The sequence below is a fragment of the Salmo trutta genome, chromosome 11 (genome assembly GCF_901001165.1).
Source record: "Salmo trutta chromosome 11, fSalTru1.1, whole genome shotgun sequence".
Classification (NCBI taxonomy): Eukaryota; Metazoa; Chordata; class Actinopteri; order Salmoniformes; family Salmonidae; genus Salmo; species Salmo trutta.
The window spans coordinates 7,248,116-7,269,730 of record NC_042967.1 but is presented as its reverse complement, the minus strand read 5'-3'; the positions used below and the strand labels follow the sequence as shown (position 1 = coordinate 7,269,730).

General features: G+C 42.0%; 1 long non-coding RNA gene and 1 pseudogene across 1 annotated transcript; both read right to left on the bottom strand.

The window, feature by feature from the left end:
- LOC115201843 (neurotrophin receptor-interacting factor homolog) overlaps positions 1-21,615 on the bottom strand; it is a 133,464-nt pseudogene that overhangs the window by 13,047 nt on the left and 98,802 nt on the right.
- Positions 16,067-17,824, bottom strand: LOC115201959 (uncharacterized). The gene is made up of 2 exons (XR_003879861.1): positions 17,010-17,824; positions 16,067-16,470 (listed from the first exon to the last, which is right to left on the bottom strand). It is a non-coding gene; the product is annotated as an uncharacterized LOC115201959 (long non-coding RNA).

Here is a 21,615-nt window from a genome sequence, read left to right as displayed (position 1 = left end):
AGAGTGATTGGAGGAAAAGAGGTGGTTAGGTTAACTACCGTCAATGGTATTTTGTACAATATAGACTGTCTAGAATTGACAAGGATGTCAACTTCTTGATAAACCATTTATTGATTCATTTATTATGTTCCATGCATCCCATGGTTTTCTATGAGTAAATAATAGGAATTGCGTTAAATAACGAATCTGGTTTGAATATGATATTGTGTCTTTGTGCAAGATCGCCAAGTAATCAGGTGAATTATTGCATACTATCCAAAAATTGACCAAGACACAATTCTGGTTAACCATATATGTGGTTAACACATCAAAAATCATGCGCAGAAGAGAACAGGGCAACAGGCCCCGCAGCCTCTGCCTTCTAGTCCAGGCGATATGTGCCAAGTTTTAGGTGACAACTTAACTTTTTCATAAAAGCATGAAACTTGGTACACTTGTACAATTTGGTTCCTTTTACATTTTCTGACATGGAGGCATAACAAAAACGCCTCTTGGTGGCCATTTTCCATTCCGCCATAACCTAATAATGTATTTTGCATTATCTTCTGAATCAAACATTAGCATAGAAAAGGTGATGTCTACACCTATGTTTTGATGGTCAAGGACGACAATGACGCCATGCACTAGAGGTCCACCGATTAATCGGAATGGCCGATTAATTAGTGCCGATTTCAAGTTTTCATAATCGATCATCGGCATTTTTGGACACGGATCATGGCCGATTACATTGCACTCCATGAGGAGACTGTGTGGCAGGCTGACTACCTGTTATGTGAATGCAGCAAGGAGCCAAGGTAAGTTGCTAGCTAGCATTAAACTTATCTTATAAAAACCAATCAATCTTAACAATCACTAGTTAACTACACATGGTTGATGATATTACTAGTTTATCTAGCTTGTCCTGTGTTGCATATAATCGATGCGGTGCCTGTTAATTTATCACTGAATCACAGCCTACTTCGCCAAACGGGTGATTTAACAAGCGCATTTGCGAAAAACGCACCAATGTGTACCTAACCATAAACATCAACGCCTTTCTTAAAATCAATACACAAGTATATATTTTTAAACCTGCATATTTAGTTAATGATGCCTGCTAACATGAATTTCTTTTAACTAGGGAAATTGTGTCACTTATCTTGCGTTCTGTGCAACAGAGTCAGGGTATATGCAGCAGTTTGGGCCGCCTGGCTCGTTGCAAACTGTGTGAAGACTATTTCTTCCTAACAAAGACAGCCAACTTCGCCAAACGGGGGATGATTTAACAAAAGCGCATTTGTGAAAAAAGCACAATCGTTGCACGAATGTACCTAACCATAAACATCAATGCCGTTCTTAAAATCAATACACAGAAGTATATATTTTTTTAAAAACCTGCATATTTAGTTAAAAGAAATTCAGGTTAGCAGGCAATATTTAACTGGGGAAATTGTGTCACTTCTCTTGCGTTCATTGCACGCAGAGTCAGGGTATATGCAACAGTTGGGGCCGCCTGGCTCGTTGCAAACTAATTTGCCAGAAATGTACATAATTATGACATAACATTGAAGGTTGTGCAATGTAACAGGAATATTTAGACTTAGGGATGCCACCCATTAGATAAAATACGGAACGGTTCCGTATTTCAGTGAAAGAATAAACGTTTTGTTTTCGAAATGATAGTTTCCGGATACGACCATATTAATGACCTAAGGCTCGTATTTCTGTGTGTTATTATATTATAATTAAGTCTATGATTTGATAGAGCAGTCTGACTGAGCGGTGGTAGGCAGCAGCAGGCTCGTAAGCATTCATTCAAACAGCACTTTACTGCATTTGCCAGCAGCTCTTCGCAATGCTTCAAGAATTGCGCTGTTTATGGCTTCACGCCTATCAACTCCTGAGATTAGGCTGGCAATACTAAAGTACCTATTAGAACATCCAATAGTCAAAGGTATATGAAATACAAATGGTATAGAGAGAAATAGTCCAATAATAACTACAACCTAAAACTTCTTACCTGGGAATATTGAAGACTCATGTCAAGAGGAACCACCAGCTTTCATATGTTCTGAGCAAGGAACTTAAACGTTCACTTTTTTACATGGCACATATTGCACTTTTACTTCCTTCTTTAACACTGTTTTTGCATTATTTAAACCAAATTGAACATATTTCATTATTTATTTGAGACTAAATTGATTTTATGTATGTATTATATTAAGTTAAAATAAAAGTGTTCATTGTTCATTCTGTATTGTTGTAATTGTCATTATTACAAATATATCAAATCGGCCGATTAATCGGTATCGGCTTTTTTCGGTCCTCCAATAATCGGTACCGGCGTTGAAAAAATCATAATCGGTCAACCTCTACCATGCACATCATCAAAAATGCCCCCTGGCTACTGTGAAGGTCATTTTCCATTCCGCCATAACCAAATAATGTATTTTCCATGTCAACCCCTATGTTTAGATGGTCAAGGATTACAATGGTTCCATGTACAACATCATAAAGATTTTTGATTATTATATAAATGGTGGACTGTGTAAATCCTGTAACTTTGTGTAAATTCATGGGACACAAGGGCCTTTGATTTGTCTGGACCCAGGAACCTGGTGATTTCATGGGCACGTATGGGTCAACTACCACTCCTCAAATTATATTTCAGAAGAGAACATTTCCATTTTGGAGCACTTTATGATCACACTCCCAGTCAAGATAAAATCAAATCAAGCTCATTTTGAGATGTTAATTTAGAAAGGAACATGAAATCAGAAAATCCTCCCACAACGATAATGATAATTAAAAAAAAAGTATTTTTATTATTATTAGACTTATTTTCACGAGACCCAAAGTCAACAGGATAAAAACCAATAAAATCCTATATTAAATAAAGTATATAAAAGCACTCTAAACATGATGACAGAGTAACCAGGGAGAACACTAAACATGATGACAGACTAACCAGGGAGAGAACACTAAACATGATGACAGACTAACCAGGGAGAGAACACTAAACATGATGACAGAGTAACCAGGGAGAGAACACTAAACATGATGACAGACTAACCAGGGAGAGAACACTAAACATGATGACAGACTAACCAGGGAGAGAACACTAAACATGATGACAGACTAACCAGGGAGAGAACACTAAACATGATGACAGACTAACCAGGGAGAGAACACTAAACATGATGACAGACTAACCAGGGAGAACACTAAACATGATGACAGACTAACCAGGGAGAACACTAAACATGATGACAGACTAACCAGGGAGAACACTAAACATGATGACAGACTAACCAGGGAGAACACTAAACATGATGACAGACTAACCAGGGAGAACACTAAACATGATGACAGACTAACCAGGGAGAACACTAAACATGATGACAGACTAACCAGGGAGAACACTAAACATGATGACAGACTAACCAGGGAGAGAACAATAAACATGATGACAGAGTAACCAGGGAGAGAACACTAAACATGATGACAGAGTAACCAGGGAGAACACTAAACATGATGACAGACTAACCAGGGAGAACACTAAACATGATGACAGAGTAACCAGGGAGAACACTAAACATGATGACAGAGTAATCAGGGAGAACACTAAACATGATGACAGAGTAATCAGGGAGAGAACACTAAACATGATGACAGAGTAATCAGGGAGAGAACACTAAACATGATGACAGGCTTACCAGGGAGAGAACACTAAACATGATGACAGAGTAATCAGGGAGAGAACACTAAACATGATGACAGACTAAACATGATGACAGACTAACCAGGGAGAGAACACTAAACATGATGACAGACTAACCAGGGAGAGAACACTAAACATGATGACAGACTAACCAGGGAGAGAACACTAAACATGATGACAGACTAACCAGGGAGAACACTAAACATGATGACAGAGTAACCAGGGAGAACACTAAACATGATGACAGACTAACCAGGGAGAGAACACTAAACATGATGACAGACTAACCAGGGAGAGAACACTAAACATGATGACAGACTAACCAGGGAGAGAACACTAAACATGATGACAGACTAACCAGGGAGAGATCACTAAACATGATGACAGACTAACCAGGGAGAGAACACTAAACATGATGACAGACTAACCAGGGAGAACACTAAACATGATGACAGACTAACCAGGGAGAGAACACTAAACATGATGACAGACTAACCAGGGAGAACACTAAACACGACAGACAGACTAACCAGGGAGAACACTAAACATGATGACAGACTAACCAGGGAGAGAACACTAAACATGATGACAGACTAACCAGGGAGAACACTAAACATGATGACAGACTAACCAGGGAGAGAACACTAAACATGATGACAGACTAACCAGGGAGAACACTAAACATGATGACAGAGTAACCAGGGAGAGAACACTAAACATGATGACAGACTAACCAGGGAGAGAACACTAAACATGATGACAGACTAACCAGGGAGAGAACACTAAACATGATGACAGACTAACCAGGGAGAACACTAAACACGACAGACAGACTAACCAGGGACGTGAACTAGATAGACAGATAAAAGCGGAAGACAACAGAGAATCCAGGTAAGCCTGTGTGAAGAAGTGTGTTCGTGTGGACCTGAATATGTGTATGGATCGTGAGGTTGACATGGAGAGGGAGCTCCTGCTAAAAGCCAGGTCTCCCATGGAGCGGAGCCTGGTGCGAGGGATGGTGAAGAGGCCGGTGTCAGAGGAGTGCAGTGAACAGGTGGGAGTGAAGGGGTGCAGGAGGTCAGTAAGGTATGTGGGCGCCAGTCCATTGAGGGTTTTGTAGGTGAGCTGGGCGGCCCTCTCTTGGCAGACTTGTTTACGTGCTGCTGTGCGTTTTGTTGCCAATCTTACTTTGCTACCTGACTACTTCAGGGTTTTTACTTTTTCATTACCGTATATTTTTAGTTTTTCCCTCACCCAACTTTTTTCATTCAACTTTCCTACCCCGGAGGTTTTATCTGGACACGGTTCGTCAGGACTTCAAACAGCCGAAGCTAAGTAACATTAACATGATGCCTTCTAATTGCAGTCGTTGTACTTATAATATACAGGAGAACGATCGCCTTACGGCGAGGATAGCTGTGCTGCAAGCCCAGCTTCAGACGCAATCGTTAGGCAAGGGCAATTTCAGTGTAGGAAAGGATGAAACAGCGTCTGTGCCACCAGTAAGTACAGATAGTAACGTTAGTATAAATCCCCTCGCACGGTCCCCGCAGCAGGACAACTTTCTCATGGCTTCTGGAGGGAAACGCTGTAGGAATGCTCAACCGGTGTCGCTTATTCAGCCGACAGAAATTTTCAACCGGTTCTCCCCATTAAGGAGCGAGTCGGAGTCAGAGGACGAGACTTCTCTGGTCTCTACTCCTCCCGTTATGGGGTCTGAGACGCCGAAGCCTCTCACCATTAGCTCTGACAAATTGAAAACCCTAGTCATTGGCGACTCCATTACCCGCAGTATTAGACTTAAAACGAATCATCCAGCGATCATACACTGTTTACCAGGGGGCAGGGCTACCGACGTTAAGGCTAATCTAAAGACGGTGCTGGCTAAAGCTAAAACTGGCGAGTGTAGAGAGTATAGAGATATTGTTATCCATGTCGGCACCAACGATGTTAGGATGAAACAGTCAGAGGTCACCAAGCGCAACATAGCTTCAGCGTGTAAATCAGCTAGAAAGATGTGTCGGCATCGATTAATTGTCTCTGGCCCCCTCCCAGTTAGGGGGAGTGATGAGCTCTACAGCAGAGTCTCACAACTCAATCGCTGGTTCAAAACTGTTTTCTGCCCCTCCCAAAAGATAGAATTTGTAGATAATTGGCCCTCTTTCTGGGACTCACCCACAAACAGGAACAAGCCTGGCCTGTTGAGGAGTGACGGACTCCATCCTAGCTGGAGGGGTGCTCTCATCTTATCTACGAACATAGACAGGGCTCTAACTCCTCTAGCTCCACAATGAAATAGGGTGCAGGCCAGGCAGCAGGCTGTTAGCCAGCCTGCCAGCTTAGTGGAGTCTGCCACTAGCACAGTCAGTGTAGTCAGCTCAGCTATCCCCATTGAGACCGTGTCTGTGCCTCGACCTAGGTTGGGCAAAATTAAAGATGGCGGTGTTCGCCTTAGCAATCTCACTAGTATAAAGACCTCCTCCATCCCTGCCATTATTGAAAGAGATTGTGATACCTCACATCTCAAAATAGGACTACTTAATGTTAGATCCCTCACTTCAAAGGCAGTTATAGTCAATGAACTAATCACTGATCATAATCTTGATGTGATTGTCCTGACTGAAACATGGCTTAAGCCTGATGAATTTACTGTGTTAAATGAGGCCTCACCCACTGGTTACACTAGTGACCATATCCCCCGCACATCCAGCAAAGGCGGTGGTGTTGCTAACATTTATGATAGCAAATTTAAATTTACCAACAAAAAAAACAACAACAACGTTTTCGTCTTTTGAGCTTCTAGTCATGAAATCTATGCAGCCTACTCAATCACTCTTTATAGCTACTGTTTACAGGCCTCCTGGGCCATATGCAGCGTTCCTCACTGAGTTCCCCGAATTCCTATCGGACCTCGTAGTCATCGCAGATAATATTCACATTTTTGGTGACTTTAATATTCACATGGAAAAGTCCACAGACCCACTCCAAAAGGCTTTCGGAGCCATCATCGACTCAGTGGGTTTTGTCCAACATGTCTCTGGACCTACTCACTGCCACAGTCATACTCTGGACCTAGTTTTGTCCCATGGAATAAATGTTGTGGATCTTAATGTTTTTCCTCATAATCCTGGACTATCGGACCACCATTTTATTACGTTCGCAACAAATAATCTGCTCAGACCCCAACCAAGAAGCATTAAAAGTTGTGCTATAAATTCTCAGACAACCCAAAGATTCCTTGATGCCCTTCCAGACTCCCTCTGCCTACCCAAGGACGTCAGAGGACAAAAATCAGTTAACCACCTAACCGAGGAACTCAATTTAACCTTGCGCAATACCCTAGATGCAGTTGCACCCCTAAAAATTAAAAATATTTGTCATAAGAAACTAGCTCCCTGGTATACAGAAAATAAACGAGCTCTGAAGCAAGCTTCCAGAAAATTGGAACGGAAATGGCGCCACACCAAACTGGAAGTCTTCCGACTAGCTTGGAAAGACAGTACCGTGCAGTATCGAAGAGCCCTCACTGCTGCTCGATCAGACTATTTTTCCAACTTAATTGAGGAAAATAAGAACAATCCGAAATTTATTTTTGATACTGTTGCAAAATTAACTAAAAAGCAGCATTCCCCAAGAGAGGATGGCTCTCACTTCAGCAGTAATGAATTCATGAACTTCTTTGAGGAAAAGATCATGATCATCAGAAAGCAAATTACGGACTCTTTAAATCTGCGTATTCCTCCAAAGCTCCGTTGTCCTGAGTCTGCACAACACTGCCAGGACCTAGGATCAAGGGAGACACTAAAGTGTTTTAGTAATATATCTCTTGACACAATGATGAAAATAATCATGGCCTCTAAACCTTCAAGCTGCATACTGGACCCTATTCCAACTAAACTACAGAAAGAGCTGCTTTCTGTGCTTGGCCCTCCTATGTTGAACATAATAAACGGCTCTCTATCCACCGGATGTGTACCAAACTCACTGAAAGTGGCAGTAATAAAGCCTCTCTTGAAAAAGCCAAATCTTGACCCAGAAATTATTTTAAAAAACTATCGGCCTATATCGAATCTTCCATTCCTCTCAAAAAATTTAGAAAAAGCTGTTGAGCAGCAACTCACTGCCTTCCTGAAGACAAACAATGTATACGAAACGCTTCAGTCTGGTTTTAGACCCCATCATAGCACTGAGACTGCACTTGTGAAGGTGGTAAATGACCTTTTAATGACGTCAGACCGAGGCTCTGCGTCTGTCCTTGTGCTCCTAGATCTTAGTGCTGCTTTTGATACCATTGATCACCACATTCTTTTGGAGAGATTGGAAACCCAAATTGGTCTACATGGACAAGTTCTGGCCTGGTTTAGGTCTTATCTGTTGGAAAGATATCAGTTTGTCTCTGTGAATGGTTTGTCCTCTGACAAATCAACTGTAAATTTCGGTGTTCCTCAAGGTTCCGTTTTAGGACCACTATTGTTTTCACTATATATTTTACCTCTTGGGGATGTCATTCGAAAACATAATGTTAAATTTCACTGCTATGCGGATGACACACAGCTGTACATTTCAATGAAACATGGTGAAGCCCCAAAATTGCCCTCGCTAGAAGCCTGTGTCTCAGACATAAGGAAGTGGATGGCTGCAAACTTTCTACTCTTAAACTCGGACAAAACAGAGATGCTTGTTCTAGGTCCCAAGAAACAAAGAGATCTTCTGTTGAATCTGACAATTAATCTGGATGGTTGTACAGTCGTCTCAAATAAAACTGTGAAGGACCTCAGCGTTACTCTGGACCCTGATCTCTCTTTTGAAGAACATATCAAGACTGTTTCAAGGACAGCTTTTTTCCATCTACGTAACATTGCAAAAATCAGAAACTTTCTGTCCAAAAATGACGCAGAAAAATTAATCCATGCCTTTGTTACTTCTAGGTTGGACTACTGCATTGCTCTACTTTCCGGTGATCCGGATAAAGCACTAAACAAACTTCAGTTAGTGCTAAATACGGCTGCTAGAATCCTGACTAGAACCCCAAAATTTGATCATATTACTCCAGTGCTAGCCTCCCTACACTGGCTTCCTGTTAAGGCAAGGGCTGATTTCAAGGTTTTACTGCTAACCTACAAAGCATTACATGGGCTTCCTCCTACCTATCTTTCCAATTTGCTCCTGCCGTACATACCTACACGTACGCTACGGTCACAAGACGCGGGCCTCCTAATTGTTCCTAGAATTTCTAAGCAAACAGCTGGAGGCAGGGCTTTCTCATATAGAGCTCCATTTTTATGGAATAGTCTGCCTACCCATGTGAGAGACGCAGACTCGGTCTCAACCTTTAAGTCTTTACTGAAGACTCATCTCTTCAGTAGGTCCTATGATTAAGTGTAGTCTGGCCCAGGGGTGTGAAGGTGAACGGAAAGGCTGGAGCAACGATCCGCCCTTGCTGTCTCTGCCTGGCCGGTTTCCCCTCTTTCCACTGGGATTCTCTGCCTCTACCCCTATTACGGGGGCTGAGTCACTGGCTTACTGGTGTTCTTCCATGCCGTCCCTGGGAGGGGTGCGTCACTTGAGTAGGTTGAGTCACTGACGTGGTCTTCCTGTCTGGGTTGGCGCCCCACCTTGGGTTGTGCCGTGGCGGAGATCTTTGTGGGCTATACTCGGCCTTGTCCCAGGATGGTATGTTGGTGGTTGGAGATATCCCTCCAGTGGTGTGGAGGCTGTGCTTTGGCAAAGTGGGTGGGGTTATATCCTACCTGTTTGGCCCTGTCCGGGGGTTTCATCGGATGGGGCCACAGTGTCTCCTGACCCCTCCTGTCTCAGCCTCCAGTATTTATGCTGCAGTAGTTTATGTGTCGGGGGGCTAGGGTCAGTCTGTCACATCTGGAGTATTTCTCTTGTCTTTTCCGGTGTCCTGTGTGAATTTAAATATGCTCTCTCTAATTCTCTTTCTCTCTTTCTCTCTCTCTCTGGGAGGACCTGAGCCCTAGGACCATGCCTCAGGACTACCTGGCTTGATGACTCCTTGCTGTCCCCAGTTCACCTGGCCGTGCTGCTGCTCCAGTTCCAACTGTTCTGCCTGCAGCTATGGAACCCTGACCTGTTCACCGGACGTGCTACCTGTCCCAGACCTGCTGTTTTCAACTCTCTAGAGACAGCAGGAGCGGTAGAGATACTCTCAAAGATCGGCTATGAAAAAGCCAACTGACACTTACTCTTGTGTTACTGACTTGTTGCACCCTCGACAACTACTATGATTATTATTATTTGACCATGCTGGTCATTTATGAACATTTGAACATCTTGGCCATGTGCTGTTATAATCTCCACCTGGCACAGCCAGAAGAGGACTGGCCACCCCTCATAGCCTGGTTCCTCTCTAGGTTTCTTCCTAGGTTTTGGCCTTTCTAGGGAGTTTTTCCTAGCCACCGTGCTTCTACACCTGCATTGCTTGCTGTTTGGGGTTTTAGGCTGTGTTTTTGTACAGCACTTTGAGATATCAGCTGATGTAAGAAGTGCTATATAATTACATTTTATTTTATTTTTGATTTGATATCACACACCGGGGTAGAAGCTGGGATATCACACACCGGGGGAGAGGCTCGGACATCACATAATCTCCCGGTGGGTATGAGTCATATAAAAACTGGCAAACGGTAGTACGCCCCAAATGTAACATGAAAGAAAACAGGAAAAAGCTGTCCAAGCACGTATTAAGTAAGCACTCAGGTGTTCACCATGGGGATGTCACCTCAACTTCCAACCGGCCCAGCCAGTTCCTGGATCCTGCGAAGGCAAATGGAGTATTTGCTGTTGTCAAAACAATGCACGGTTCAAGTGTGCCTTTTCACAAACAGAGAAAGGATGAAGCGTACTGCGAATCACCTCAATGCCAGTCTAACCATGAACTAGCACAACGATCAGGTGTTATTTTCTTTCAAATAGTTAGTGGACTATTGTACATCTACAGCGGAAAGTGAAAACATGAGGGAAGATGTTTTGTCGGAGATGGTAGAAAATAAATGGTTTGGAGACAAGATGTCTGAGTGCCTGAAGCTCCAATGTCTGGCTATGGCTGTCGGTCCCTTTGTCTGTTTCAAGTCCACAGTCCGTGTGCCTAAATTCCAACATTATGTTTCTGTCTTTGAACCAACCACTTCTTATTATGAGTGTGGTTTCAGAGTACAAACATTGGCTACACAACTTCAATGACCGTGTTCTGCTTAGTCTCCATGTGTGTCTCTTATTGAGGAGGTTACTTCAGGTGATGACTTATCAGTCTTTTTATTTCAACAGTCACTACATGTAAATATGAACGGGTTATTTGTTTTTGCAACCATTTGTGGAGATGGCTATGAGGTTATTTATTGATGTACTTTTTCCCTACACTATCATTTTCTGATTATTATAATTTAGACCCATTCTGCAGTCATTGACAGTCTGGAAAACTGGAACAATGTTCAGGATCTCTCGCCTCTCATATAAAAAAAGAGACTATATTATACTATGGTCTACATACTGTAGTATTACTATAGTTATATACTATAGTATTCACTGTAGTGTTTTTGTGTACTGAAGTCTGCAAAAACACAACAGTGAATACTGTAGTATTTACTGTTAACTCTTGTATAAATACTTTAGTGAAAGAAAACTGTAGTATATACTATAGTAACTGTTTTTGCGGATTGTTGTATACTGTAGTGTTTTTGCAGACTGTAATATACTGTAGTATTTACTGTAATGTTTTTTGTGGACATTACTGTAGTATTTACTATAGTGTTTTTGTTTTTATTATCTTTGACATAAGGAAACCTTGAGGAAACCTGCTGGAGAAATACTAAAAGAGCTAATTTTCCAGACCTGTAGGAAGGACGGGTCTGAACAGATAGAAAAAGAGTAGAAGCTCTTTTCTATAACCTTTATGGAACACTATGTTCTATATTTGGCATGTAGGTTTCTCACTTATGAGTGGCACAGATTGGGATATGGGGAGGGGAATGGGTAGGGTATATGCAAATTAAATACTGTAGTATTTACTATGTTAAAAAAAAGTGTAGTGTTTTTGGACATTACTGTTGGATTTACTACAGTTTTTTTGGTGAATAATACTGTAGTATTTACTATAGTATTCTACAGTATACCACAATATTTTATAGTAAGTAATACACATGATCGAGGGGTACTACTGTGTGTATTCTAAAGTTTACTACAGAAGTCTATACTAAGTACTGTACAGTAAACTGTAGTATTTTTTCATGTGGGCAGACATCTGTCTCCATGTTAACCTTCACTTCAAGGCCCTTTGCGGCAACACATGCAACTTCTCTTGTGCTTCATGTGGACACTATCCTCCTATTGTGATTATGGATCTACACAAGAAAGGAGCATAGCTGGTAAGTCATTAAGATATGAAATAACTTCAAATTGTCTGTTGAATTCAGTGCACCAGATTGTCACATTTAAGTTTGAAATCTCTATTTCCTGTTTTGAGTATGTGTGTGTCTCTCTTTCACTCTCTCCCTTTCTGTCAGGTGGTAGGCTTTGGAGAGGAGAACAACCACGCAGAGCAGCTGTGGCCCCAACCCCAGCCCTGCAGAGGGGGGAAGAGGAGCAAGGCCTCTAAGACGTCCACTTTATCCTACAGAGAAGTGTCCAAGCTGACCTTCCATGCTGGCCAACACAACGCACATCAACGACATCCACGCGTTCACCTCCTCCCTCACCCTCTACCCCACCACAAAATCCTCAAGTAGACTGGTTCCGCACATTGGTTCTGCATAGAAGGAGGCGACTGAAGGAGCAAGGTAGGCCATTTTTGCTCAGGACGACTAGCCAGCCAGGCCGGAACGCAGTGCAGCGGTGTCTTCAGAAGCGAAACTCATCTCTGCCCTGTCTCCTTTCTCCACGGCTCATCGTTCGAGAGCTCTTTAGTTTGTCCTTTTGTTCTCAACGTCCCTGACTGATTGAATAGCAGGAATCATCTTTGCTGTGAATGGTAGTAGTAATGACTCACGGTTTGGCAGGCAGGAGGGCGGACAGAGAGAGGGAAGAAAAGAGAAGAGGGATTCTAACATCTCTGTCATGTATCATATCTTTATTATTTTTGTTGAAGGCTTGAGTGTATTTTAACAAATGGACATTAGGGTTAACCTATACATGTTTGTACTGTAAGCTTTTGTGGATAGAAAGTGTGGCATGTTTGTCATAGCGTTAAGATAAGGAGCCTGATACATTGTCAGTATGTGACAGTTTTCTGACTTGTTTTTTAGGTAATGTTGTAACTTTGATTCTGTTTTAGAGAGGCTGAAGGGAAAACCTCACTGTTACTATAGGCTTAACATTTCAGCCCTACCGCTGCCTTTAAAACCACCAGACTGGCATGTTTATAGCTATAACCTGTTGTCATCTTTAAATGTAAATATTTACTTATGTAGAAACTGGTTTCAGACTTTTTCTCATATGAACACAATTTTCAACACTGCAAGATAAATAAAATTGCTAAAATTGTTATGTCATATCATACCACTGTTCTTAATTACCTACATGATTAATAATTGAACGTCCTCCTCCATTTATCAAGAATTCAGATACGTTTCCACTGAGTTGATTTTAAAGTGTTTGCTATTCTATAACATGTTTTTGTCATTATTTTCAGTACCTCTATGAGGGATTATTTTGGACATACATATCATTGTAATTTTCTATTCATCCATTTTGGAAAATGTATTGCATAAATATACGTGTTTGTGATCAAACGCGATGGTGTGCAGTTACTCGTTTTTTTAATGAATGTGTTTTCTACTTCTATAGTCATAAAATACGAATTCGGGGGTGGGGGGGGGAAAATCAACCTTAATCCCTACAAGTAGATGGCGATAGTATTGATTTTTATGACAGGCTAGTTTTAGACACAGGTTACACTGCAGGGCTGAAGCTGGATAGTATTGAAATGTTCAGGGACACAAATTGTACAAGTGTTGCAAATTATATGCTTTATGAAAAAGTTAACATCATTTTCATATCGCCTGGACTATTCTGCTAAATGTACCTCTTTCCATTCCTCTGTACCGGTCGAGGATCTTGACACTTCTGGGACTGGAGGGGACGCGCTCTCGCATTGTCCTCTCTGCGCGCTCCCGTGACACCTTTAGTTCCAATATCTGTAGTTTTCTCCGCAATGCCCTGTTTTCTTTCTGGCTTTGAGTTATTTCCAAACGACACACTGCATAGTCGTCGTCTACGAGTTTACAGATCTCTACCACGGCTGCATTCGCCAGCACCTCCATGATGGAGGCTATCTGAGTGTGAAAAACCATACCGTTAGCCATTGTTAGTTAACCCTTAGCAGCTAGCTAGCGTTACCTAGATAACATCTATCAAGTCCTGTAACCAATTCCTGTCTCCAACGCGAATTAAAGACTACACGGGTTAAGTATGTGATGCTGTGCAGTTAAACGAGTCATATTTAGAGTTCCATAGAGTCAAAAAAAAAGTATAAATAACTGTAACGTGGAATTTTTCTTGGTCACTGTTTACTTCCGTTTACACTGAGGTGAAAGGATGTTGTAACGTCAGCTCAAGCCGGGTGTGGCTAAATGAAACGCGTATGCGCGCTTTTCCCCTCACAGATACTTTATATGGAACAACAAAGATATACGATTTAAAAAATCTCTCTTTTTTTTTCGTAACTGGTTTGAGAATAAAATTATTTGGGTTGGTCAGTTACTGAATGAGGATGGATATCTACTCTCATATGGGGAATTTCTTGATAAGTTTAAAATTCCAATAACCCCGAAAGAATATGCAATTGTTTTTGATGCGATTCCAAGGGGGGGTTGTATCTCTTTTAAATTCCTCTGTGGTTGATGTAAGTAACAGATTTACATATTTGTTGGCAATATTAACATCAAAGATAAATGTAGTAATAAACAGATTAGGGATATTGTTTGTGATACTACAATTCCCTCAGCAAGATTATTTTAGTCAAATATCTATGGTGATATACAGTGGAGGAAAGCATGGAAAATTGCTAACAAATATTGTATCAGTAACAAGGTAAAAGAAGTTTCATTTAAAATGTTACATAGAATTTATCCTGTGAAACATGTTTTGGAAAGATTCAAGCTGAATATTGACTATAAATGTGATTTCTGTGGAATGGATGAGACCATTTTGCATTTGTTTTTTGCCTGTATTTATAGTAGAATTTTTTGGATTGACATACAGAATTTTGTTACAAAAACAATAGGACAGGTTGTACTATTTAATGGTTTTGATATGATTTATTTCAGAAATTCTGACATAGATAAAGATGTAGTATATTTAATTCAACTGCTAATAATACTAGGTCAATTTCATATTAACAAATGCAAATGGTCTAATTCAAAACCTAACTTTTTTCACTTTAGAAATGAATTTAAACAATATGGCACTACTTTAACTAAAATGAAAAACAAAAAGGCAATTAAAACGTGTATTATTAATGAATATGATTTATTTGTTTAGGATTCCTGGCAAAGTAAATAGTTTGTATGTATGCTTGTTTGCATGTGACTATTCCTCTTTTGTTTGTTGATATTTGTTAGTATAAAATAAAAAGCGTATGCGCGCTGTTCTTTGTATACGGTACTGCTTGTTACATTACACATCTCCTACTCATCAGTATCTTTCAAGATCAGAGCAGACTTGAGGCTTAAGAGATGTGATTCATCAGCTAACATAACTTTGGGGGAATTCTGAAGCATTTATGTAATCAAAACAATCACATAAAGGCTTCATAATTCATAAAGGTCCTGTTACCTGACTGATAATATATCATAGAACATAAAGTAAAAGATCTCCTAAACCTATCTTAACCTCAGATCTTATTTTCACCGTTTATCCCAAAACCCCATTCCTTCCCCCCATAGGAATGGCTGAACGAACCAGAGGTAACTAATTTCCGATTTTTAGGACTACAAAAACTGGCTCACTCTATTACCCTCTTAAACAAAAGGGTCGTTCCATTTGATTTCAATCACGTTTTGACCACACCCATTTTGATTTGAATGAATAATACTGTACATATTTGCCAGAACATTCAGGAGATAGAGATGCTCAAAGTTGACCCATTTTGCTTCCCCCACCATGGGACATCCATGTCTTCATCATTAGAAAAGATTAACGGTTGAGTTTGATATAATTTAAAAGCTTATCAATACGGTTGTCAAACTATTTTATAATTTCATGAAATACGTTTTTTAATGAAAATTGTATTTTTTTTACCTTTAACGTCAATTGTCAATTATTAAAAAACACAAACTTAGATTTTTTTCATTTTCTCAAGTTGAAGGCCAACAGGGGCTTCTATTAGCAACAAAATGATCCTTATAACTTCTTCTGTGTGCAATTTATTAAAGAATCGGTTCAAGGAAATACTGTATATCTGGTGTATTAGAAGCAATTATTGGTACCTGATTGTCTTGGAATTGTCTTTTTGTTTACACAAAGATTGCAATTTTTTTCATACACCTCAGATCACAGTATGTAAATTATGCTTGAAGCCCAGGGTGACCTGCTCTGTTCAACATGGATACTGTGGTGTTTGTATCATAGGAACAGGAGGGTCCATCTCTATCAGCCCCAGGCCCTACTTCATCCCTGCACTGAGACTGTGAAAAGAAGGGTCTTGGCTGCAGACTGGATCCCTGACTGGAGCCTCTGTCTCTCTGATGACCACCGGGACTGAGGTTGTTCAGTCCGCCTGTCCACTGGTTGTGTTCTGTGTAGTGGAGTCTCTGTCAACAACAAAAAAGTTGATTTTTTATTTAATTACAATAAAATGGTCATACACTCACATTAGGGACTTTGAAGTACAGTACTTTTATTGCACAAAATTATATGTGACAAGAAGAATAACTTCTCTCACTATGGTAACACTTTACCTTTTCTGTAAATCTGGTATCCTCGCTTTGATAAAATTATTTTTAGAAAACTTTGGAAAAGGTTTAACATTACACACAGCTTCACTACTTCTTGTCAAGTAAACATTAAGGCACTATCATTATCTTACTATAAAACACCAGTATCAACCTAAATGGACAAGGTTGTCACTTTTCATAAGTGAAGCATTCTTACAGACACCATCACACCAACTCTACCTCATCATACTCATTCTTTCCTCAGTACACCTCATCCAGTTCCCTACTACATCCTAAACCAACAGAATGAACTATTAACTAACTAGTACTACATTACATCACTATACTCTATACATGGACTGTGTGCATTTTCTGCTGGTGTATCCTGAGGTTGCTCCTCTCTGAGAACCTCTTACCGCAGTGCATACAGGCGAACGGCCTCTCTCCCGTGTGGACCTTCGGGGGCATCGTCAGCTGGTGCTGAACCTCTTCTCACACTGGGGGCAGCTGTAAGATTTCCCCTGTGTGGACCCACTAGTACCTCTTCAGGTGGGACAAGTGGGAGAAACTGAACTGGCAGAAGTGGCAGCCAATCAATTTCTCCCCCGTGTGCATCCTCTGGTGGATCTCCAACAGTTTGAGGAAAGTGAAGGCTTTCCCACAGAATGAACACGGGAAGTGCTTCTCTTTGGTGCTGCCGCCTTTATTGATTCTGTCTCTACTATCGTTATTTGTCAATGGGCTTGTGTAGCCACTCAGTGTTCAGGCACTGATATTGTCTGAGGTCTGGTTTAACATTAGGAGAGTGTGAGGAGGACGAAGGCCAGGGACTGTCTGTGTTGTCGCAGGGTCCATCTTCCAGTTGATAGATCCTGTAGAAGGCAGGCTGAAGGCAGCAACTGTTACGGGGTTAAAACCTCTTCCTGCAGATGTTTGGAGGGAGGCTAAGATGCTCCCCCATCTTTAGTCCACTCAGCAGGTCAATGCTCTTTGGTCCGTCTTCTATTGTCTCCTCTTTGACTAGCAGCAGATCAGGCTTCCCATCCTCCATGTCTACTGACTGTAAGGGATACAGAGTGAGAGGATGTTGGATCAAGAAATCTGATATGCAAAACTGATTCTAGATCAGCACTCGGGCCCTGACCTAATGCCATTCACAGTGGGCTCATCTCAGTGAGACTGTGTGTGGTCCTGTGCTCCTCAGCTGGTTCCTCTGTGGGTTCAGGTGGTGGTGTAGTCTGGTTGTCCTCCATGACCATGGTCCCCTCAGGGTTCCCCAGACCCTCCTCACACCCCCCTTCCTTCACCAGCAGCACCTCTGGACCCTCCTCCTGCTGGAAGAGAGGTGATACAGATTACATAGCCATACACTCCCTCAGGTACGAACACACAGATAATAAACACACTTTCAACATGGAGTATTTACCCATCCCAATTAGAGATTAAATAGGGTTTATTTGAACTATTTTCATAGTTTGCATAGTTCCTTACTCATGATGATTAATTTGTGTGTACCCCTTTAAGAAGAAATAAATGAATGTAGCTCCGGTAAAATAGGTCTTTAGTTTCGAATGGTTTGAGCTAGAGACAAGTGGTTTTCTGCATTGTAAAGGTGAAACCACCGACACAAAGCCATGCTCCGTTTGTTTCTACGGCAGAGGCTCTGGTAGAGCTTAGACTAATATTCAGACTTGCCTGTTTCTATGGCAGAGACTCTGGTAGAGCGAAGACTAATAATCAGACTTGTCTGTTTCTATGGCAGAGGCTCTGGCAGAGCTAAGACTAATAATCAGACTTGCCTGTGCTAATGGTTCTCACTTGCCTGAGTGTCAACAATGTCAGCCGGGAGCCCTCCTCGACCAGCTATGTTCCGCCACCCCCATGTCGCCCTCTGTCAGTGGCAAGTAAGGAGTGGCCAGGGGACAAACTGTGTCTAGGCACCCTAAAGCAGGGCTAGTCCAGTAGGGTGTTGGGGTAGGTTCCCCAACAGAGCCTGATAGTGTCCCAAGGTTGGAGGTAGAGGAGTAGGGTAGGCATGGCGGAGGCTCTCCTACCGGGGCAGGATGGTGGTCCACTCCTGGGTCTGGAGGGTTCTCCATCACAGGCTTAACATCCAGAAGTCTCACTTGTGGAGTGCTGGCGTTGGCACAGTTGGGGTGCCTGAGGCCCTTGTGTAGGCAGTGATGAAGGCTGCAGCATCCACTGGAGCACCGCAGACTGGATTGGTGGGGGCAGGGCTCCTTCCTGGACCGGTGCACGGGCTGATGGCTGATGCACGGGTTAATGAGATGGTGACCGGAGAAATGCTGCTCGGGCTGCAGGCTGGAACTCAGATCCCGCAGGCTGAGGACCAAGCTGGGGTACAGCTGGCTGGGCCAACAGAGTGGACTGTTGGTACAGAGAAGAGGTGTGCAGGGGGTGATGAGTTGATGCTGCGTGACTTCTGAAGGCTGACACCACTAGTCCAGTAGGCGCAGGCCCAGTCCCTGTCACAGACATCCCCTGTAGCGTTGCTGGGGCCGAGGAGGTGGTACATCCCTGCTCAGGATCCCCAGTCACCTGTCCTGCCACCCTCTCAGCTGTGAGGGATGGGTTCCCCCGACTGGATGAGGCTTTAAGTTCACACCGTTGATGCCTAAACAGTCAAAAGGACTTCATAAAATCCTGGCGAAGCCGTGAGTCAAACTCCAAGTCCTCCCCACAACCAGAAGCTGCCTTTACTCCACATGCTGGTGAAGAAAAGGGGGGCGTAATCCAAGGGCGGAGGTCTGGATGTCAAGTCCCCTGCGAACTCTCCGTAAGCTGCCATAGTGGTCGCAGAAAGTCCCAAATCCGGTAAAACAAAGGACCATGAAAGAGAGCAGCTCTACATTTAGGCTGGTCTGTGATTCATTCATTCATTTACAGGGATGTAACGGTTCACCAAATCCACTGTTCGGTACGTATTGCGGTTTTGGGGGTCACGGTACGGTTATTATACAGCGGAAAAATGGAATTCTAACAGTTACTGTAGATCATTTTGATTTATTTGGCAAAATACGCTAAATTAAAAAGCACCCTATTTGTGGCCCAACTCCAGTTTTGGTGACATCATTCACAACGTTCCTGGCATTGTCTGTTTTGACAAGTAGAGGTCTAAAACATTTGACCTGTTCCGAAATGAATCTGGGGCTTTCCCACCCGGACAAATATGCATAAATACAGAGACCCATTCCGAACGGACCAGAGGATGACCAGTTCCGTAAAGACGTGGTCAGATCTGAGTGAGGGAAGCAGCAGAAAAGTCCATTTGTAAGCTAGTTTATTAACTAGAGCTGATACAGTGCGAGGGATAGCAGGGGCCTTAAGGTGTTGTACTGTGAGGTGTGTATACTGTGATTACGAGTGAAACTGGAGCAAGGGAGAGGCATCAACCAACTGAGCTGACTTGCGCTAGTATATGAACTTCTAGCTTGTCATAGCTAGGTTATTTATCATCCAATATTTTTTATTTAACTAGGCAAGTCAGTTAAGAACAAATTCTAATTTACAATGACGGCCTACCGGGGAACAGTGGGTTAACTGCCTTGTTCAGGAGCAGAAGAACAGATTTTTACCTTGTCAGCACAGGGATTCGACCCAGAAACCTTTCGGTTACTGGACCAACGCTCTAACCACAAGGCTACCAACCAAGTACCTGTCTTGACTGCATCAAACCGAGAGAAGCTAGTTGGCTAAAATAGCTAACTAAGTTAGCTAGCTGGACTAATTGAGTCTGCATGCGCTTTTTTCCTGTCCGTCAGTAACAAATAACAACACCTCCATTCAAATGATTAAATAGCAGCCTACCTGTTGAGTCTTCTTCGTTGTCGCATATACTTCTCATTTAACTTTTAATTCCATTTTCCATTGATTAGATAATCTAATTTGCTGACCAACACAAGGAGGCTCTATGACTGTAGTGGCACTTTGATGACTTGTGATTGGCCAACACCAGCTACATCCGCCACTCTGCATAGGCTATTGTAGTTGAGCAGTGGCGAACATACTATTAACTTTTTATCCACAATCTCTGTCCATCGCACTTGTAAACGACTGTGAAGCCATTAGGCCTAATGTAAACATTTATTTTATAATAATGTTTTTTTTTATGTATTCATTCGGGTTCACGGTGCGGACCGAACAGAGGTGTACAAAAACAAATCCATCACAGCCCTACTGGATTGAACAGCTGCCGTTTTACCTTTTTTAGTACATAATGTTTCCGCCATTATTTCCTATGATCGAAAAGAGTTTTCTGGACATCAGAACAGCGATTACTAACCTTGATTTTGATTAAGATTTATATTTCAATGAGTCGGCGGCGCGGGACAAATTGCTTACCCCTGACCAGGCCATATTCAAATCAAATCACATTTTATTGGCCACATACACATGGTTAGCAGATGTTATTGAGTGTAGCGAAATGCTTGTGCTTCTAGTTCTGACAGTGCGCAATATCTAACAAGTAATCTAACAATTCCACAACAACTACCTAATACACACGAATCTAAGTAAAGGGATGGAATAAGAATATGTACATATAAATATACATTGATGAGCAATGACCGAGCAGCATAGGCAAGATGCAATAGATGGTATAAAATACAGTATACACATATGGGATGAGTAATGCAAGATATGTAAACATCATTATTAAAGTGGCATTAATAAAGTGACTAGTAATCAATTTGTTAAAGTGGACAATGATTTCAAGTCTGTATGTAGGCAGCAGCCTTTCTGTGTTAGTGATGGCTGTTTAACAGTCTGATGGCCTTGAGATTGAAAGTATTTTTCAGTCTCTCTGTCCCAGCTTTGATGCACCTGTACTGACCTCGCCTTCTGGATGGTAGCGGGGTGAACAGGCAGTGGCTTGGGTGGTTGTTGTCCTTGATGACCTTTTTGGCCTTCTTGTGACATCGGGTGTTGTAGGTGTCCTGGAGGGCAGGTAGTTTGCCCCCGGTGATGCTGTTGTGCAGACCGCTCCACCCTCTGGAGAGTCGT